The sequence below is a fragment of the Lissotriton vulgaris genome, chromosome 8 (assembly GCF_964263255.1).
Source record: "Lissotriton vulgaris chromosome 8, aLisVul1.2, whole genome shotgun sequence".
NCBI lineage: Eukaryota > Metazoa > Chordata > Amphibia > Caudata > Salamandridae > Lissotriton > Lissotriton vulgaris.
The window spans coordinates 279,435,345-279,453,872 of record NC_141696.1 but is presented as its reverse complement, the minus strand read 5'-3'; positions in this window follow the sequence as shown (position 1 = coordinate 279,453,872).

Genomic DNA, 18,528 nt, shown 5'->3' with positions numbered 1-18,528 from the left:
AGCACGGGACTCACGTCAGAGCATACCCGTCCCACTCAGGGTGACAAATGCAAAAACAACGGATGATGGACAGAATGCAGAACAATGTCATACATTCACCCTAGTACAGAGATCTGGGCCTAAATCTATCGTTTTTTTGCTCACCATGCCATTTGCTCAAACGCTCCGTCCATCATCCCCTTTGGTATCGCTAGGAATTATATAGCAGTGGTTCAGCAGCCCAGGTGAAGTCCAGTTAGAGGCAGGCATGGGATTCAAAGGGCCTCCACAGAAGATCACACCACTCGCACAGCACCCCCACACCGCTCAAACAGGCCCCAACTCGCAGAGCGCAACCCGGCCCTCTGGCCCCCACCCACCTCCGTGGCTATAGGCCAGGAGCCCAGCCGCACCCCACTCACCGCGGCCCACTGACGGCGCTATCAGCGCGTGGTCCCCCGCCGCTGAAGTTCAGCTTGCTCCCTGTCTGGCCCAGGATCCGCACATGCGTAAGCCGCAGAGACAGTTCGCTCCCCGCAGCCCGGAGTGCTCAGGTGAAGGCCTGACGCCGCTTTCTCAGGTCAGCACACTTCTCGCTAAGCGATAGTGGCAGGCCTTGCACATGTGGGGTCGGAGGCCGCAACTCCCCTCGGCCGACTCCAGTCGATCAAGCCAAGGTAAATTGTCTGCAATCCCGCACACTGGGCAGCTCCGAGGGTTCGGGTGCCACTCACTCCCCTCAGACGGAGCTTCTCTGTTAGGACCGCATACCACACAGGAAGGCCAGCCTGTGGGGATCACATCAGGCAGGTTGCGGCAGCCACCATATTGCGGCGCAGCAGCCTCCGCAGAAAAGTTGTTGTTCTTGCGTTCGGGAGGGCCGTAGGATAAAATAGCTCACCTCCCTCTCTTCTGCATGAGCTCCTACTTTAGGGCAGACAGCGACAGGCTCCGATGCAATATTAATGAGCGGATATTACACGGATAAGAGCTCAGCCGGGCCCTATTTGAGTAACTTTTATTCCTGTTTGGATGTCCAGGGGTGGGTTGACGTGGATCCCTAACTGGCCGAAAAACTCAAGGACCATGAAAATATAGAGGTAAGCCTTGAGGAGACAGAAGAGGCTATTAGTTTAATACCATTAGAGAGGGCACCTAGTCCAGACTAGATCCCAAATGAGCATTACAAATTAAACCTGGGTATCTAGTGTTCTTACATGAACCATCTTTAAGGCACCATTTTGAAAAGCAAGCTAGTCACCGCTTCCTGGAGGCTGGCAGAAATGATCTCAATTTATAAGAAGGGACATCACAGCATCCCTAGCAACTATGGACCGATAAGTCTCATTGATGCCTCTCAGAAAGATTTTTTGCAACCAAATTTTGAATCATATTCTAGAGTGGATATGGGAGAAAAAAATTCTATCTGAGTTCCAAGCAGGGTTCAGGAGTGGAATCGGTACAATAGACTAGATTTACTGCTTCATCTGTCTTTTTTTGGAAGAGTGTGACAGTAAACAGGGGACGACTGTCGATTTTGTCAACCTACGCACAGCCTTTGATCTAGTACCTAGGGCCATGCTTTGGAAAATACTGGATAGGATAGCCATTCCTCCTACTTCAGTGGCAATTTTGGTAAGGCTGCACAAGGAGAACAATGCCCATGTAAGATGGGGGGACAAGGGGGTAGCTCACCCCACCCATAAGGATCCGGAAGGAAGTTGGGCACTTGTGTGTATTGGCCCCACTCTGTTTTGCCTCTATATAAACAATGTTATGACTGATTAGACAGTGATGGATGTGATGCTCCCAGGGTGGGGGCCAAGAGGGTGCCTTTTCTGCTTTTTGCAGGCGACACTCTCCTGATTTCTAAATCGCTACAAGGTTTGCAATAGCTGTTGGATTATTGAAAATGTTTTTGTCTAGAGTGGGGACTATAACTTAACATTGCAAAAACTAAATTTATGGTATTCAACCCGCTAGAACTAAAACCTACAGTTGCAAACTTTCTGCTGGCACAGCTACAATAGAGCAGGTATTATATTTTGATTATCTAGGGCTAAGGCTAACTCCTACCCTAGATTGGTCCATGCAGGTCCATAAAGCATATTGCTTGCTATTACATTATTCATCCCAACTTCTAAAGATATATAACAAAACCCTTCAAAGAAGGCTGATACAGCAATTAATATTTATAATGTTAAGGCTTTGCGAGAGGCTCTATACAGAGCAGAGATCTGGGGCAACGCCAACTGTAGCACCCTCTCTGTTAGACGGGGACCGGGAGGGTCGGCCGAGGACAAGGGGAGAGGCCTCCAGAGAGGGCCGTCTCCCATGATCGTACAGACAAGTAACTTCCCCCCCACAGATGGACACCACACAAGGATGAGGTCAACACTCTTTATATACGATTCTTGAGGCAAGGAAGTTAACGATACAGTGAGATCGGGACACGAGGGTCCACTCAATTCTAGTCTCTGGTAAGGAAAGGGGTAGCGGGACAGTCTTGGTACCGATTTGGTACGGAGGTGGTAGGATAGCTCACAATCCTCGAGCTCGGAGTTCCGGGAGGTTGGGCCGCGGCAGCGCCAGCGGGCTCGGATGGTAGTTCACGCAAGGAGGGGCCGCGGCAGCGCCAGCAGGTCCCAATGAGGCTGTAGGTTGCAGAGGGCCGCGGCAGCGCCAGCAGGTCCCGACGAGGATGTAGATTGCAGAGGGCCGCGGCAGCGCCAGCAGGTCCCGACGAGGATGTAGATTGCAAAAGGCCGCGGCAGCGCCAGCAGGTCCCGATGAGGCCGTAGGTTGCAGAGGGCCGCGGCAGCGCCAGCAGGTCCCGACGAGGATGTAGGTTGCAGAAGCCGCGGCAGCGCCAGCAGGCAGGACGATGATTCACAAGGCAGGGCTGCGGCAGCGCCAGCAGTCCGTCAAGTATGAGTTCTTCTAGGTGTCTCTCGACTCCAGGATACAACTGCCTTCCTGCTCTGGCGCTGCCCCAGTTATAGGTCTGGCGCCCTTTGATGTCCGGACCCTCGCACTTGGAGGTCGGGAGGTCCGGGATGGGGGAGTCCAGACACCCAGCAGGGGGGTGGAGCCAGCGCCCGGGGAGGCTGGGGGCGATCGGCACCTGGCGGGGGAGAGCCATCGACACTCCTCTCTCCCATTGACCTGCCAAGTGATCCGTTCACCTCCTGGGTGGATGGTGGTGCCTCGATGTCGGGGCTTGGCCAGGCCCAGGGTTGGGGTCAGTCTGAGGCCACGCGGCCTCGTGGTGCAGTGTCCAAGATGGCGGCTGACCCCGAGCAATGGTGCTGACGGTGGTTCGGGTCAGCCGATGTTGGGATGTTCGGGAGCAATCGTCCCGTGGGGGGACGGATTGCGGTTGGTTTCTGCGGGTTGTCGGTGTAGTTCTTCTGGTGACACTGGAAGAGCCGGTGTCCGTGCCCTGTCATGCGGGGAGGGAGTGGGCCTTCACCGAGGCCTGTCCAACACTCTCTCACTCCGAGAATAGATTAATTAGGTAGCTTCTTGCACTACCAAAGAGCACACCATTGGTCCCACTGCACCTAGATCTGGCATTCAAGAAAATCTCTTGTTAAAGCTGAGTTATGCCTTTTACTGTATTAACATTAGCTATGGATCTCAACTGCCCTGGATGCTTATAGAGACTCTCTCAAAGAGGTATTAGCCCTTCCCGGCATCCATCAGATACCGTGGCTTTCGCACATTAGCTCCTTGCTTAGGAAGGTGGGTTTGGGAAGTTTCTGGGCAGCACCAGAGGCCCTCACTACTTGCTCCAAAATATAAAGAAAATCAGTCTATATGCAGATGGTACAAGTAGGAAGCTGGCTCTGTATAGCAGAGGCTAAATTAGGTAAGTACTAACAACTCTCTTTGTGGTAGTGTGGGCGAGCAGGTAGGTTTACCGAGAGGGTGAGTTAAGCATTTATTGTATTCACTCAATCAAGGACTGATACACACACTCAGAGACAGAATCCAGCCCAATTAGGTAAGTATTAAAAAAGATATACTTAGGTTTTATTTTTGAACCAAGCAGGACTTGGCATAGGGGAGTAAAATATACTTCCAAATACAATAATGTTAAAAGAAATAAAGTTGTGCTTGGAGATAAAATTCTTACAGGGTTGTATCACTTCTAAATGAAGTTTGTATCAAAAGTAAATACTTTTAGATTACTTTTGAGTTACTTTAGATGACTTTGAGTACTGGGGGTGGTGTGCCTAGATACCACACCCCAAGAGTTCTTCATACAAATATGACTTTTTATACGTGGCAATTGAATTAACTTTTCCCCATACATTAGCAAGTCCACACAGATCAATTTTAGGCCCAAAATCTCGTAACATGGGTTCCTATAGGAGAAAAATTGTTATTGGTTTTGGAGGTAAGTACTCGACTCACGAGGATGAGTTTCGCGGGTTAGGACCAAGGTTCCCCAAGGTATAGGAGGGCACTCAAGTTGCACCACCAGCGGCACTGGGGTGGCCGGGTATAAAGTGCAGGGGCCCAATGTTAGTCTATGGGTCTAAGGGGGCCTCCGGTTGAGGTCTGCTGACGAGGAGGCCACTCTGCTGTGGGAGTTAAGGTCAACAAAGGAGATGCACCACCAGCACCACTGGAGCGGCCGGGAGCAGGGTGCAAGTCAGGCGTCGAGATTCCTGTCAAGATCCCTGTGGTTTCAAATGGAGACCTTTGGTTTAATTAAGTTGCGGCAGGCTCGGGCTGGGAGGCTTCCTGAAGGCGACCACCAGCTGGAGAGGTACGTTGGGATCCTGGGGGATGCCTGGACACCATCGCTTGTGCTACTCAAGGCCATGGGGCGTCGGGTGCAGGGGCGTCTTCTGGCATCAGGCTTTTCTTACTAGCTCTGGTCGAGATTGGAGGGGACCCTTCAGGTTGAGGCTGTAGGCATCGTCAAGAGTCTTGAGGGGGGTCTGGATCACCAGATCCCATGGCAGGATCACTGAGGATACCTTCTTGGGGTGTTGGGCCACTTGAACTCGGGCCGTGGGGGTCAGATGCAGAGTGGTGTAGAATCGCAGAGTCTACGGATTCTGGAGGTGAGTCTTTGGTTGAGCAAATCTGGTGCTCACGGGAGACAGAGTCGGTGGGAAGGTCACAGGGCAGGTCCTCCAGGCTCTGGGGGTTGCTGACTGTTGGACTCGCTGGGGTTCTTGCTGTAGTCAGAATGTAGACAGGACAGCCCGGTAGGGCTTGGGCCAAGGCGTTGGTGTCCTCTTCTTTGTCCTGGGTCAGCACGGCTCTTCGGTCCTTCTTCTTCCTCAAATCTGAGGAAGCACGATTCAGGGTCACCCCTCACAACTAGATTTAGGGGCATTAAAGGGCTGTGCAGGTCAGGACCAGTTGTCTCCTTCCTTGGGGTAGATATATCGTACTTCTTCTGGATCTAAGGGAAGTCCATTAGAGACGCATCAGTCATTAAATGCCCTATAGTGATAATGCCTTCATCGATCCATTCTTTCCAAAAGAGAGCTATGTTATTTAATTTTAGGTGTTTATTATACCAAATAGGAGTCTGTGCAAAAATGTATGTATGAGAGATATGGACAATAATGAAAGAATTAGGTATAGCTGCAGAATGGGTGAGAATAGGAGATAAAAAGCACCTCGGAGGCTGAGATCAAAGAATTGCCGCGTTGAACAAAAATGGTGTATATTGGGCATGTCCTAATAGACTCCGTGTAGTTAATATTGTATGTAGGTTATCAAAAAGAAAATCTCAGATTTGTTTCAGTGTAAATACAGAGTGGTAACGTCTTAGATTAGGGAAATTGACACCTCCTAATTCTTTTTTGTTGTTGAAGTCGAATTAATGAGATCCTAATCTTGCTATTATTTCATAGGAATTTGATCAAGGAACGGTTGATGGTTTTAAAGAAAGAGAGTGGAAGAGTAATTGGGAGCATGGACAGATAAAAATTAATTATCGGAAGCAACATCATTTTAATTGTTGCAAGTCTACCCCACCAAGACAAAAATAAAGGGGACCAGCTATCTATTAACACCGAGAGTTTTGGAACTATATCCGTAAGATTGATTTTAATGGTTTCTTTGATATTTGTATATAAAATACCAAAACATTTAATACTTTTTAAATTCCATTTGAATCCTGTACGTTTAAACATGCCTGGGAGACATGGTTTATTTAAGGGCAAATCCTCAGATTTATCAATGTTGAGTTTATATCCCGAAACTGTATAGTACTCCCTTAAGGATGAGAAAAACGCAGGCACAGAAGGGATAGGGTTAGATAGATACAGTAAGATATCATTTGCATATGCAGTACATTTAATGTCAATGTTTTTTCATTGGAAACCCGTAACCTGTGGACAACGACAAATGTTTTCCAAAAAAGGTTCTAGGGCAAGAATAAATAAAAGTGGAGATAGAGGGAAACTTTGTCTGGTTCCTCTATGAAGTGAGAAGTAATTGGATTGACATCCATTAACCCAAATGGAGGTGGATGGTACAGAGTATAACAATTTAATATAACGAATAATGTGAGTACTAAAGCCATGCCATTTTAATGCTCTGTCGATGAATTCCCAATTTACTCTGTCGAAAGCCTTTTCCTCGTTTAACGTTATGTCAGCAACCGGTGAACCAGCTTTAGAGGCAAATAAATAAATAATGTTAAGGGAGGTTCTGGAATTATCTGTAATTGAACGTCCCTTTACAAACCCTGTTTGATATATATTAGTTAAATCCAGAATCACTTGATCAATGCAAAGGGCTAATAATTTGGCAAAAATTTTACAATCCGTGTTAATTAGAGAAATAGATCTATAATTACTACAATGTCCTTTTTGGGAATCAATCAGAGCATAACTTGAGTGAAGGATCCTTAGATATTTCCATTTGCTAAGAAGTGATTTATGAGAAGTAGCTGACGAGGAACAAGTAATTGTTTAAAATGAAGAAAGAAACGTACAGAAAACCCCCTGGTCCAGGGGTTTTATCCTTTGGAAGTTGATTAATAGTGTTTGTAATTCTTGTTCTAGGATTGGACTATCGAGAGATGTCAGGTCAACAGGATTTTCTGAGGATTTGGGAATGGCTTGAAAATAAGCATCTATCAGACCAGATGAGGGAGAGGACTCAGCAGTATACAGAGTAGTATAATAGTCAGTAAAGCATTCCAATGTCTTAGTCGCTAATAAGCCTAACTCCTGTGCTCTCCTAAATGGCAACAATCTTGGATTTCTGTTTTTTAATTTTAAGGTGGTTAGCTAGGGATTTGCCAGCTTTCTTTCGAGGCCGAACATTTTAGAGTTAAATTTAAGCAGAATACCGCAAGCATTATCTCAGGACTGTTTATTATATTGCAATATAGCCTTAATGAGAATGGGTAGAGTACCAGCATGATTTGAGGTAAAATATTCATGTTCTATGGTCTTGATTTGATTTAAAATGAATGTTGCCTTTTTAAATGCATTCTTTTTTTGGGGCAAAAAAGTCAATTATAAATAAATGTTTGTAAAATTTTTGTCTAATAAAAGGACATTATTGAATCGCCAACTGCGTGAGGTAGGTGTTGAAGCGGGATAATCAAGATCTAAATGACGGGGCATGATAAGAGATAAGAATTGAGCCTATCTCTGCATGTGTCATGAATTGGAGAGATGATGGAGTGAAAAATATGTAGTCTATTCTGGAATGAGACCTATGAACAGGGGAGAAGAAGGAGAACTTCAAGACATCAGGGTGAGAAATTCTCCAAACATCTATCAACCCACTAGAAGTAATAGATTTGTGGAAAGTCTTATGCATTTTATTTTGGATACATTTGGTTTGGGACTTCGGATCTAAGAAAGGTCCATAAATTGGTTGCAGTCACCACCCACATTCGGATATTCTGAAGCGTGAGAAGAGAGGAGAGTGGAAAAGTCGTTCCAAAATACTAAGTCTACACCATTGTGACCGTAGACATTACATATAAAAAACTGAGTATTGTTTACTTTAATGTTCAGTAAGAGCCATCTACCATTGTCATCCTTCACCACATTTAGCAAAAGAATATTCAATGATTTGTGAAACAATATTACTACACCATTGTTATTATTAACTGCTGGAGAATAGAAAACATTTCTAACCCTTTGTCTACGTAAGGAGAGCATATCTTGCTCCTTAAGATGAGTTTCTTGTGGTAACGCTACATGGCATTTCAATTTAGCAAGGTGAGATAATAATCTTTGTTTTTTAACAGGGTTACAAATGACGTTAACATTCCATGAGATAATACGTAATCCCCTCATCGAGGAAATATATAAAAGGTTCTAAAAAAGCATACATGATACTTAAAATAAGTAAAATATTTGATCAGCAAAAGCCAAAATGATAGATAATAATACAAATCCAGATAGAAAAGAATGCTAAATAATAAGGAAACAGTATTAAAACAAAGAATTTGGGAAAATAAGAAGTTAAAGACAGAAAAAGAGACAAAACAGTCAACATGTTTTCCAAAACCATACAAATCATGAGAAAAATAGTAAACAACCATAAGAGCATGTTTCAATATGGGAAGAAAAGCTGTAATATACCGAAGAGAAAAGAAGAAAGGAATGGGGAGGAAAAAAAGAAAGGAGGTGAATGGGGAGGAAAAAAAAGATAGGAGGTGAGAAAGGGTAAAGAAGAATTAAAGCAGAACACATTCTCCTCTGAAGCATATATGTAGAAAAGATGAGAAAAAGCCATAATAGTCACAAACGATAAAGCATTAATGTAGAAAGGGGGGGGCGCGAAGGACCGAAGCTGCCGAAGAGGAACACCGAGAAAAAATATATGTATAATCAACAAATATTGGAAGGACAATAATAATGAAAAGAGAACAAAGTCAACACAATTGAAGGAAACTTACTGGACATTAGGAAAACAATGCAATGGAACGCAGTACGAACAATAAAACATTTGGACAACGTGAACAAAGACTTCATCGTCCAACAAGATATGGTTAGGAACCTGTGGAACAAAAGAGAGAGAAAATGAGAGAGAACAATTAGCTTTTACTAAGTTCCATTTCTTCTCGTTTGTGAACATGCATACATTTCTTGAGCTCTGCAGAATCCTCAAAGGTGAATGCTCTGTCTTTATATGTTACTTTGAAAAAGCAAGGATGGATAAGACCATAGCGAGCATTCATGGATCACAGCATGTATCTGAGGTCTAGAAACTCTTTCTGAAGATTGGCTGTGGGTTTGGAGACATCTTGACTAAAGAAAATGTTATGACCTGCAAGAATCAGAGTATAAAAGAAAGTAGGCAATGATTCCATGTGGTTTGTTTGAGGCTGATACATTGAGTGGACCTATGCTGTGAGCCCTTTGAATATTTAGGTCTATAGATTTCGACAAACCTACTATTTGTGGAATATGCGCCTTCAAGAAAGTAATCACATCAGGACCCTCAGAACCTTCCACAATTCCATATATTCTTATATTGTTGCTTCTGTTCCGGTTTTCCAATTCTTCTGATGTTTTCTTCAGTTGAGCAACCTCTTTAGATAAAATGTCCACTCTAGCGACATCTTGTGCGTCACTGATCCTTTTTTCCACAACTGTAAGCCCTAAATGCACACCAGACCATTTCTCTTCTATCCATTAAAGCGTTGCAGCGGTATCCATCATGAAAGGTCGAATATTTCTCAGTTCATCCATAATATCCTCCAAGGTAAAGGAAGAGGTGATTTATTTGGGGAGGAAGGATCTTTTTTTACTCTTTTGTTGGTATTGCCACCAGAGTCTTTGCGACCATGAGCATTAGAGCCTGTAGACCCTTGAGATTTGTTTCATTGTGCGGCATCCATGTTTAAAGCAGAATGAGTACATTTTAAATATTTTCCAAAAATTAATGTACCTTACCCAAAGCGTATAGAGAATAAGTATTTCAGTTTAGCAGGAATGAGAATTTTTACGCAAAAAGACAATAAAGTACACTGCTTCCTGGAATAGTGACAGACACGAAGCTCAAAAAATGGCAGCCAAAATAAAGAAAGCGCAAAGGAGGTGAATTACCCAGCAGGCAGTTAGATATATTCAGTTACTTGCCTCTCAGAACCCAGGCGTTTCTGACCTCAATACACTGCTTCCAAATTTAAAGATGAGCCGTTTATTCAAAGTAAGAACAGTAACCATATTTTCCTACTTGAGATATATCAATCACAATTCAAGTAGTGGTTTATCGACATGCAATATACAAATTTCGTTTAAAATCTGATGAATTTGTAGAAATGTGCATATTTCCATTGTAAAGAAGGCTCATAATGGCCAAAAACAACCGTCCAAAAGAGCGTTTCATGCGCGCTGACACTTGAGGAGAATGCGAGTGCCAAGCTTGCAAAATGGCAGCCATAATGCGGAGCGCCCGGGAGCAGAGGGAAAAAAGTAGCCAGCACTTTATCAGACTGATTAGTGGTTTAAACACTTGCCTCTCCGCTCCCGAGTACCTCCGACGTGTTTTACCATGTTCAAGCCACCGCACCACCACCTAGAGGAGTCCCTTCGAGACTGGCCATTCCTCAGTGTGACGGAGGAGCTCTAAAGAGCGGCCATTTTGTCTCGGTGCCACCCGCAATCCCACTGTTCTGCTTTGATTCAGTGATTCGCTGTATAAGTATATTGCCTGTACCTGAGACATACCGTAGGTGCAGCCACGTCACCATCTGGCTTTTCATTGTGAGGATTCACAATACTCCTCTATAATGCTTATTTTAAAGAAGCGCTTTTGCAGTTTCTATGCACTGGGAATAACTTATATTTCTACTAACTTACAAAAGCTGGAGTTAGCTTTCCTGGGACTAAAACAAAACTTGACGTGGTCCGCAGATCACAGCACGGTCCAACCGTGAGCGTTCATCTATGCACCCTGCCACGGTGCCACCTAGAGAGATTTCGTTGCTCCTCTTTCGCGAAAAAATCCTGTTCTTGTGCAGTTCCATGGATGCCCGAGGAAGTGCACATCTGATGCCAATAGGGACTGCCACGGAGGGCATGTTTACTCTGGCAGCGGAGGTCGGGTTTTAATGACAACCCTAGATAATTTAAGGCTTGTGTAATTCAAAGCAGAATGGAGCCCTGCTAAGGGCAGACCTGAAGAAAAGGAGTGAATGTGCGTGAGTAAAAAGGCAATCAATGTGCACAGCACAGCGTTACAGGCGTAACAGTAACAGAACCCTGAGTACTTATATGTTGTGACAAATTAAAAAGGAGGAAATGCAACTATGGTGCCTATTTATGAAAAAGTCAAGGGGGGCAGCAGGGTCAGTGCAGCAAGTCACCTTTTTGCGCTGCCTGATTGGGAAAGGGAAGGAATGCGTCATATTTAAGCGATTATAAAGCACATTCCTGCCTATACATCAGCGATGGTGCCCTTTTGGCAGTCTAGTGCCAGTGCAGGCACCCTTGCACAGTGCAAGGGTGTCTGTGTTGCATGCAGGATTGTTTTTCTCCAAAAAACAATCCTGAGAGGCATATACCTCTATGTGTGCTGAAGAATGCAGCACACATAAAAAGAGGAAATAACAAAGAGAAATAAATATATTTATCCTCGTTACACCTCTCCTGGGAAAACTTATTTTTTAGGCGCATTCACATGTGTACCAGTTCTGGTAAATCTGGGAATGCATCAAAAACCATAGGAGTTGCATGGGAACCCCCACACAAAGCCCATGGAACACCTTCCCAGAGCAGAGTGAGGCAACACAGCAACTTGAGCGCCGTTGGCTTACTCCAGATATATGGAGTCACTCATGGCCATGCAAAGGGATCCTGTGTGGCTTCATAAATCTGTCCTAAGGTTTGCATTGCATTTGCACCATGTTGCGTGGTACAAGAGTGATGCAAACCATCTTCTGAATAGGCCCTTACATGAGCAAAGTGGGGTCCATTTCAGTATCCTATTCTCCGACATGTTCCGCTAGTTCCATAACAGCACAAAGGTCAGCAGGAGGTTGGGTGCAGGGAGGGAGGAGGGTGGTGACAATTTTCACTTCTCTAAGATGGGAATTTTATTTGTCAAGTGGGCTGGCAAAACACAAGCTACTGTGAAACGGTGCAAATAATCGTGGCTTCGTGGCACCTTCGATTTAACACATGTCCAATCTATCAATCATTTTAAAAATAAAGCTATAGCTCCTATTCCTGAGCACACTGCCCTTACGCCACAGAAGCGACAGGTCCAACGTTTTCAGCCAGTTCCAGGTCAGCGCCCAGCGTATCAGAGCTTGCTTGCCTGACTCGCTTGAGCCACCAGTTTGTTTAATTAAAATGACTGTTCTCTTTTCCTACCACTTCGTAGTTAGAGATATGCATATTGTTTCTGTGTGGGAGGCATGGCAAGAGACAGAAAAGTAGAAAGCTAAGCTTCTCTTTTGAAGATTTTGAACCCACACCTCACACTCCCCTCAGTGTTCATAGCAGTCCACTGTCTGCTATGTGGTGGCTCTCTAAACTCAGGAGAGAGGCATAGAAATGAGTCTGCACAGTCTGTCATCAAAACTAGTATTGGTTTACTGCGCAGACTCAAGTTCTCTGCTTCCTCTACCCCACACTTTCACAACTCACAACAGGGTGGATTGTGGTCAGTGATCCTACCCCCACCCAGTCACTAGGGTTGCCCCCAGGTCCGGCTCCAGCATTTGTGATCTAGGTTGGCAATGAGTAAGCATATGTGGGCCATGAAGATAAATGATAATGGCCAAGAAATTCAACAAAGCATGTCGGGGATCTGATAGCTTAGGTGCTGACATCTGTCCAATGTTGAAAATATTAACAACACACCCAGCAACCAATGAGCTACAAGAATTCCTGCACCACGGCTTCTGGCCTTGATGAAGGGAAGGGGCGCTGCTTTTCAGAACTTTAAGATACGGAAGGTATGCAGCATGCTCATGGTGTAATGCAGTATTTTCTGCTGCCACACACACCCACTTGGCTGCTTAAAAAAAACTTTGGCAGCTTATCACTTTGTAAAGCATTAAATCAGTGGTGTTATGAAACTCCGAGGGGGACCTCCTGCAAAGTACATGGAGGGGCCCCCTTCCCGCTCACTCATTGAAGTTTACAAATTAGGGGTATATTTACAAGGGAAGTGGTGGAGTGAGGCGTTAGCCTCCTGTCTTAACGCCTCACTCCGCAACTTCAGAAATGCAGGGCTGCATCATATTTACGAGAATATGGTGCAGCCTGCATTTCCCCCTGCTCTGGCGCTACATTTAGCAGCCTAAAACCAATGCAGGCACCCTTTCACCATAGTGTATCGGCGTCTGCGTGCAGGATAAGATTGTTTATGTGCAGGAAGGTTACCCTTCATGCACGTAAACAATCTTTAAATGACGTTTTGTAACTTCTACGTGTGCTGTTTAATGCAGCACACATAGAAGTTGCAAAACAGGATTTTTCAAAAATAATTGTTTATGTGCAGGAAGAGGGACCTTCCTGTACATATCATTGGCCTTTTGCTGTTTTCAAGTGTGCTGCACAAGGCAGCACACATGAAAACAGCATAAACGAGGACAAATGAAACATTTCTCCTCGTTGCGCATGGGTAAGAACAGGTTTACCCTGGTCTTAATTCAGGTGGTGCCTCCTATTTATGCCTCCCTTGTAAATATGGGACGGCGTCAAAATCAATGGATGTTGTGGTGGAACGCCAACAGCACCACCCATTGCATTCCCCATTCAAGCTAGCATAGCGTGAAAGGGGGGCTTATTTACAAGGCAGCGTTAAGCCATATGGGCCGGGATGCCCGCCACCCCCTCCCATCACCAATTCCCCATGGGAGGAGACAGACACAGGTTTGAGCTTTTGGAAGGCGGGGGGGAGTTACCCCCCCCGGCCGTATTTATTAAAATATGAAACAAAATTTAAAACTTTAAATTAAACGTTTCATGAATCATGTACAATTTTATCTTTCATTATATTTTGATGAAGACAAGTTCTTTGGCTAACCTTAACAAATCTCTAATACAAAGGTTTCCTAGCCGAGTCTAGCATCCTGAAAATGCATAACATTCTAGAATAAAATTGTACATCCTAGCATTAAGGGCCAATGGCAAGGTCTTAACCGGTGTCAGATCCCTACTACCAAATTCCCGCCCTCACGGTGTGAGTGGCGCATGCGCAGAGGACTTTACCCTTGCTGCCAACTGTAACTTCCCTTGTCGTGGGGGCCCCCTTTCACTCGCCGCCATCTTAAAGGTCGTCCGAGTTCTTGTGCGAGGTATCCGTAAGAAGGACAGCGTGGATTCCCCCCTTCCCCACACTCTCTTCCGCCGGAGCGGATATCCGGCCCCCGGGAAATTCGTAGGAGGGGCATATAGCCATCTCCCCCTGGGAGGGGCCTATGGCCGTCTCCCCCTGGGCGACCCATCCGTAGTGGGTGCCGCCCCCCCGTGGGAGGGGCCAATGGCCGCCTCCCCCCGGGCGCTCCCATCCGTACTGGGTGGCGCACCCCCAGGGACCTTTAAATCAGTGCTCACCGATCATGACCTTACCGCCCGACCAAAATAAATACGACAGTTGTTTTACCTACTAAGGAAAGAAAAAAAACGCCTAAACTGTAACAGCTTGACAATTCACCAATTTAGACATTACTACAAAGGGAAAAAAGTCCTAAAACACAAGACAATTTTTATTATTTGATCCATTCCTCTACATTTCTACAAAGGAAAAAAGGCCTACAAACATCTATTCAATCAAAGGCATACATCCATGATGCAAAAATTGACTGTATCTTTTTAATACATTCGAATAATCACCAACAATTACTTTATTAAAAAAAAAAACATTGCAAAAAGGGGGCTGGTGGGTGGGTCAAAATTGCCGCTTGTTCCTTCGAGGGCTCACGAGCGACGAGTGGTGCAGCCTTCAGAGCACAGGAACAAGAGGACGCTTCGTTGGATTCCTTCTCTATTTATCCATCTGTGGGAGGGAGGGGGCCCACCTTGGGTACGCCCATCCGTACGCGGACCTCCGGGCGGGTGTTTCGGACAACCCCTTCTGGGCGGGAACGTCGTGCTCCGGCTATGCCGCTTTGGGCATACCAGCCGAGACACGCCCCCCGCCCACAACGGTTTCCCGGGGGGATCGGGGCACCCATCCATACGTTCGGGGGGACCGAGTGGTCTTCCCTTTCCATATGGGCCGGGATGCCCGCCACCCCCTCCCAACACCAATTCCCCATGGGAGGAGACAGACACACGTTTGAGCTTTTGGAAGGCGGGGGGGTTACCCCCCCCCGGCCGTATTTATTAAAATATGAAACAAAATTTAAAACTTTAAATTAAACGTTTCATGAATCATGTACAATTTTATCTTTCATTACATTTTGATGAAGACAAGTTCTTTGGCTAACCTTAACAAATCTCTAATAAAAAGGTTTCCTAGCCAAGTCTAGCATCCTGAAAATGCATAACATTCTAGAATAAAATTGTACATCCTAGCATTAAGGGCCAACGGCAAGGTCTTAACCGGTGTCAGATCCCTACTACCAAATTCCCGCCCTCACGGTGTGAGTGGCGCATGCGCAGAGGACTTTACCCTTGCTGCCAACTGTAACTTCCCTTGTCGTGGGGGCCCCCTTTCACTCGACGCCATCTTAAAGGTCGTCCGAGTTCTCGTGCGAGGTATCCGTAAGAAGGACAGCATGGACTCCCCCCCTTCCCCACACTCTCTTCCGCCGGAGCGGATATCCGGCCCCCGGGAAATTCGTAGGAGGGGCATATAGGCGTCTCCCCCTGGGAGGGGCCTATGGCCGTCTCCCCCTGGGCGACCCATCCGTAGTGGGTGCCGCCCCCCGTGGGAGGGGCCAATGGCCGCCACCCCCCTGGCGCTCCCATCCGTACTGGGTGGTGCCCCCCCTAGGGACCTTTAAACCACTGCTCACCGATCATGACCTTACCGCCACAGGCCGGATAGTTGACCGACCCACACCTCCTAAAGGTCATGTCTCCTCAATGCCCTTAGCCATGCTACGAAGTCTCCTATGAGTAATTCATTCCCAGCCCTGGACAGGTGCACCCCATCATTCAAATAATAGTGATCACCCCGGATACACCCGTGAGGAATGCTTTGTAAGTGTGTAGAGCGAAACAGTTTCCCGATCTTGTTGTTGACCCCCTTTACCGAGTGGTTCAACGCCGACACAGACAGTCCCCCCCGCCAAACTTTTCTGGGAATCATGTGAGACCAAGCAATCGTACACCCCAGAAGCCTCTTGGACAACCAACTGATTGCTGACAATATGTGCTCTAGCAATACCCGTCTTCCCAGCCTTACTAAGTCGTTGCCTCCCAGATGCACTATAATTACAGATGGCGGTAACCTTTGCCGCCCTAACAGTTCCTCCATATAACTCTGAAACTGGTCAAAACAGAGGCCTCCCTTCCCATGGAAGGACACTCTGAACCCATACTCTCCAGGTGCGTGGATCGCGTCACCTGCCTTGAATATGACCCCGGCACGCCTCACGTATGAGTGGCCCATGACCCATACCACTTGATCTCCAATCGGTGATCCTTTCCCGCTGGTCCTCTGGTGTTGGGCCGATCCCAATTTTCGCCCCGCGTTACAGGCTTGCGAAACTGTAATCCAAACAAAAGACAACAAGTGTGAGTGCATTTCATCAGTCTTTTACAACATGTGCAGACGCACATACCTCTTGAAACAGTTCGAGGACCAACGGCCTAACTGTTTCCCTTCCTCCGTACCCAGACCCCAAGCCGTAGCCTCAGTAGTGGCCCCTATTCTGAATGAGTGGGTCCCAAAATCGCACGGGTTCAAGCGCGCCGCAGCAACTGTAATTGCCAGTACCCTCCGAAACTGAAATCTCGTCAACGGGGCGCCGTCCTGGTGTCTAAGCAGGGCCCCCCCCATGTTGCCGATCTCTGTGCAAGGTAGTCCTCTAAATACCTTATGGGACAACTGGGGCTACCTCGGGCGCGCTGCAGAACCACACTACTCCCCAAAGCTTCCTGGTCAGTTTTGGACCTGGCTATCGAGATCAACAGAGAATCACCCTGTAATTGAACATGATCCCTGCATAGACCTCCCTCCACATCCTTCTTGTTCCTTGCTACGAGTTCACTTACCCGCATGGCCCCATGGAATGCCAATGCAAACGCTGCTCGGAACAGAATTACCTCGGTGGGCGATGAGTATGTCTCATCCAGTTTAGCTAGTAGTAAGGACAATCTGTCTAGCCCAATCGGGTGCCTTTTATCTTGTCTGCGCCCTTCCAGGCGCTGCCAACCGCGGAGGGCCTTCTTGACTAAGAAGGAACCCGTTGGGTCCCGTATCCCGTGGAGATGTGCCATGAAAGATATGGCCGCCCTATATCTGTTGGCGGTTGCCGCCGATCGGCCTTCTTTATGAAGTGTCACCAAAAACCTGAGGAAGGACTCCTCCCGCCCCCAGCTATGTCCCCCTACCGGCCCTAAAAAGGCGCAGTATGAACGGAACGCTCCTTCATAAGCTTTCCTCGTCCTGGGCGCTAAACTGGCTGCCACGAGGTCTTGTAATCCGGTGCACCGATCTGCCATAGTGCGTCGGGGAACGGTGCCGCCATTAGGTCCGCTGTAGGTAGATAACCCCTGAATGCCTGCATGTGTGAACGAGAGAGTGCATCAGCTGCATTATTCAGGACACCCGGCACATGCCTTGCCCTGAATTGTACATTCAATTTCATGCATCACAATACAATTTCTTTCAACAGTCTCAAGATCCACTTGCATCGTGCAGCCTGGTGATAAATACACTCGACCACCGTCATGGTATCTGACCAAAACACCACTGAGCGGTTCCTAAAGTCTTCCGGCCATGCCAACAGAGCCACCCAAATGGGGAATAGCTCCAGGAACCCAATGTTACCTGTTAGACCACTTGAATGCCACCACGCCGGCCATGTTTGCGCCGACCTTTGGTTACCAAAGATCGCACCAAATCCCACACTCCCAGCCGAGTCGGTCCACAAGCCCAGTTCGTCAGACGATGCTGGGGGTTTATTCCACGCTACTCGACCGTTGAAATCCGCCAGGAATGCCAACCAAATGCGCATGTCCTGGCGAACCTCTGCCGACAGTCTAGTGCGGTGGTGTCCTTCTTTGAGGCCTACCATAGCTTGTGCAATGGAACGTGAGAAGGGGCGAGCCATCGGTATCACTTTTAAGGCAAAATTAAGCTGACCCACTGTCTGTTGTAACTGGTGTAGGGTCACCTTGTCCTTACGGAGACATTGTATCAAGGAAGCCCTGAACTTGGCCACCTTCTCAATTGGCAGACGGTAACACCCCTCCACTGAGTCGAGCTCAATCCCCAGAAACTCCAGTGAGGTAGATGGCCCCACCGTCTTACCTGGCGCCAATGGGACCCCAAACTCCCGCATGAGTGTGCAGAAGTCCTTGAGTGTTTGTGCACATTCCGTAGTGTCCGCCGGACCTAGAAAAAGGAAGTCATCCAAATAGTGCATTACCTGTCTATGCCCTGTGGCCTCGGTGAACGCCCATTCCAAAAAGG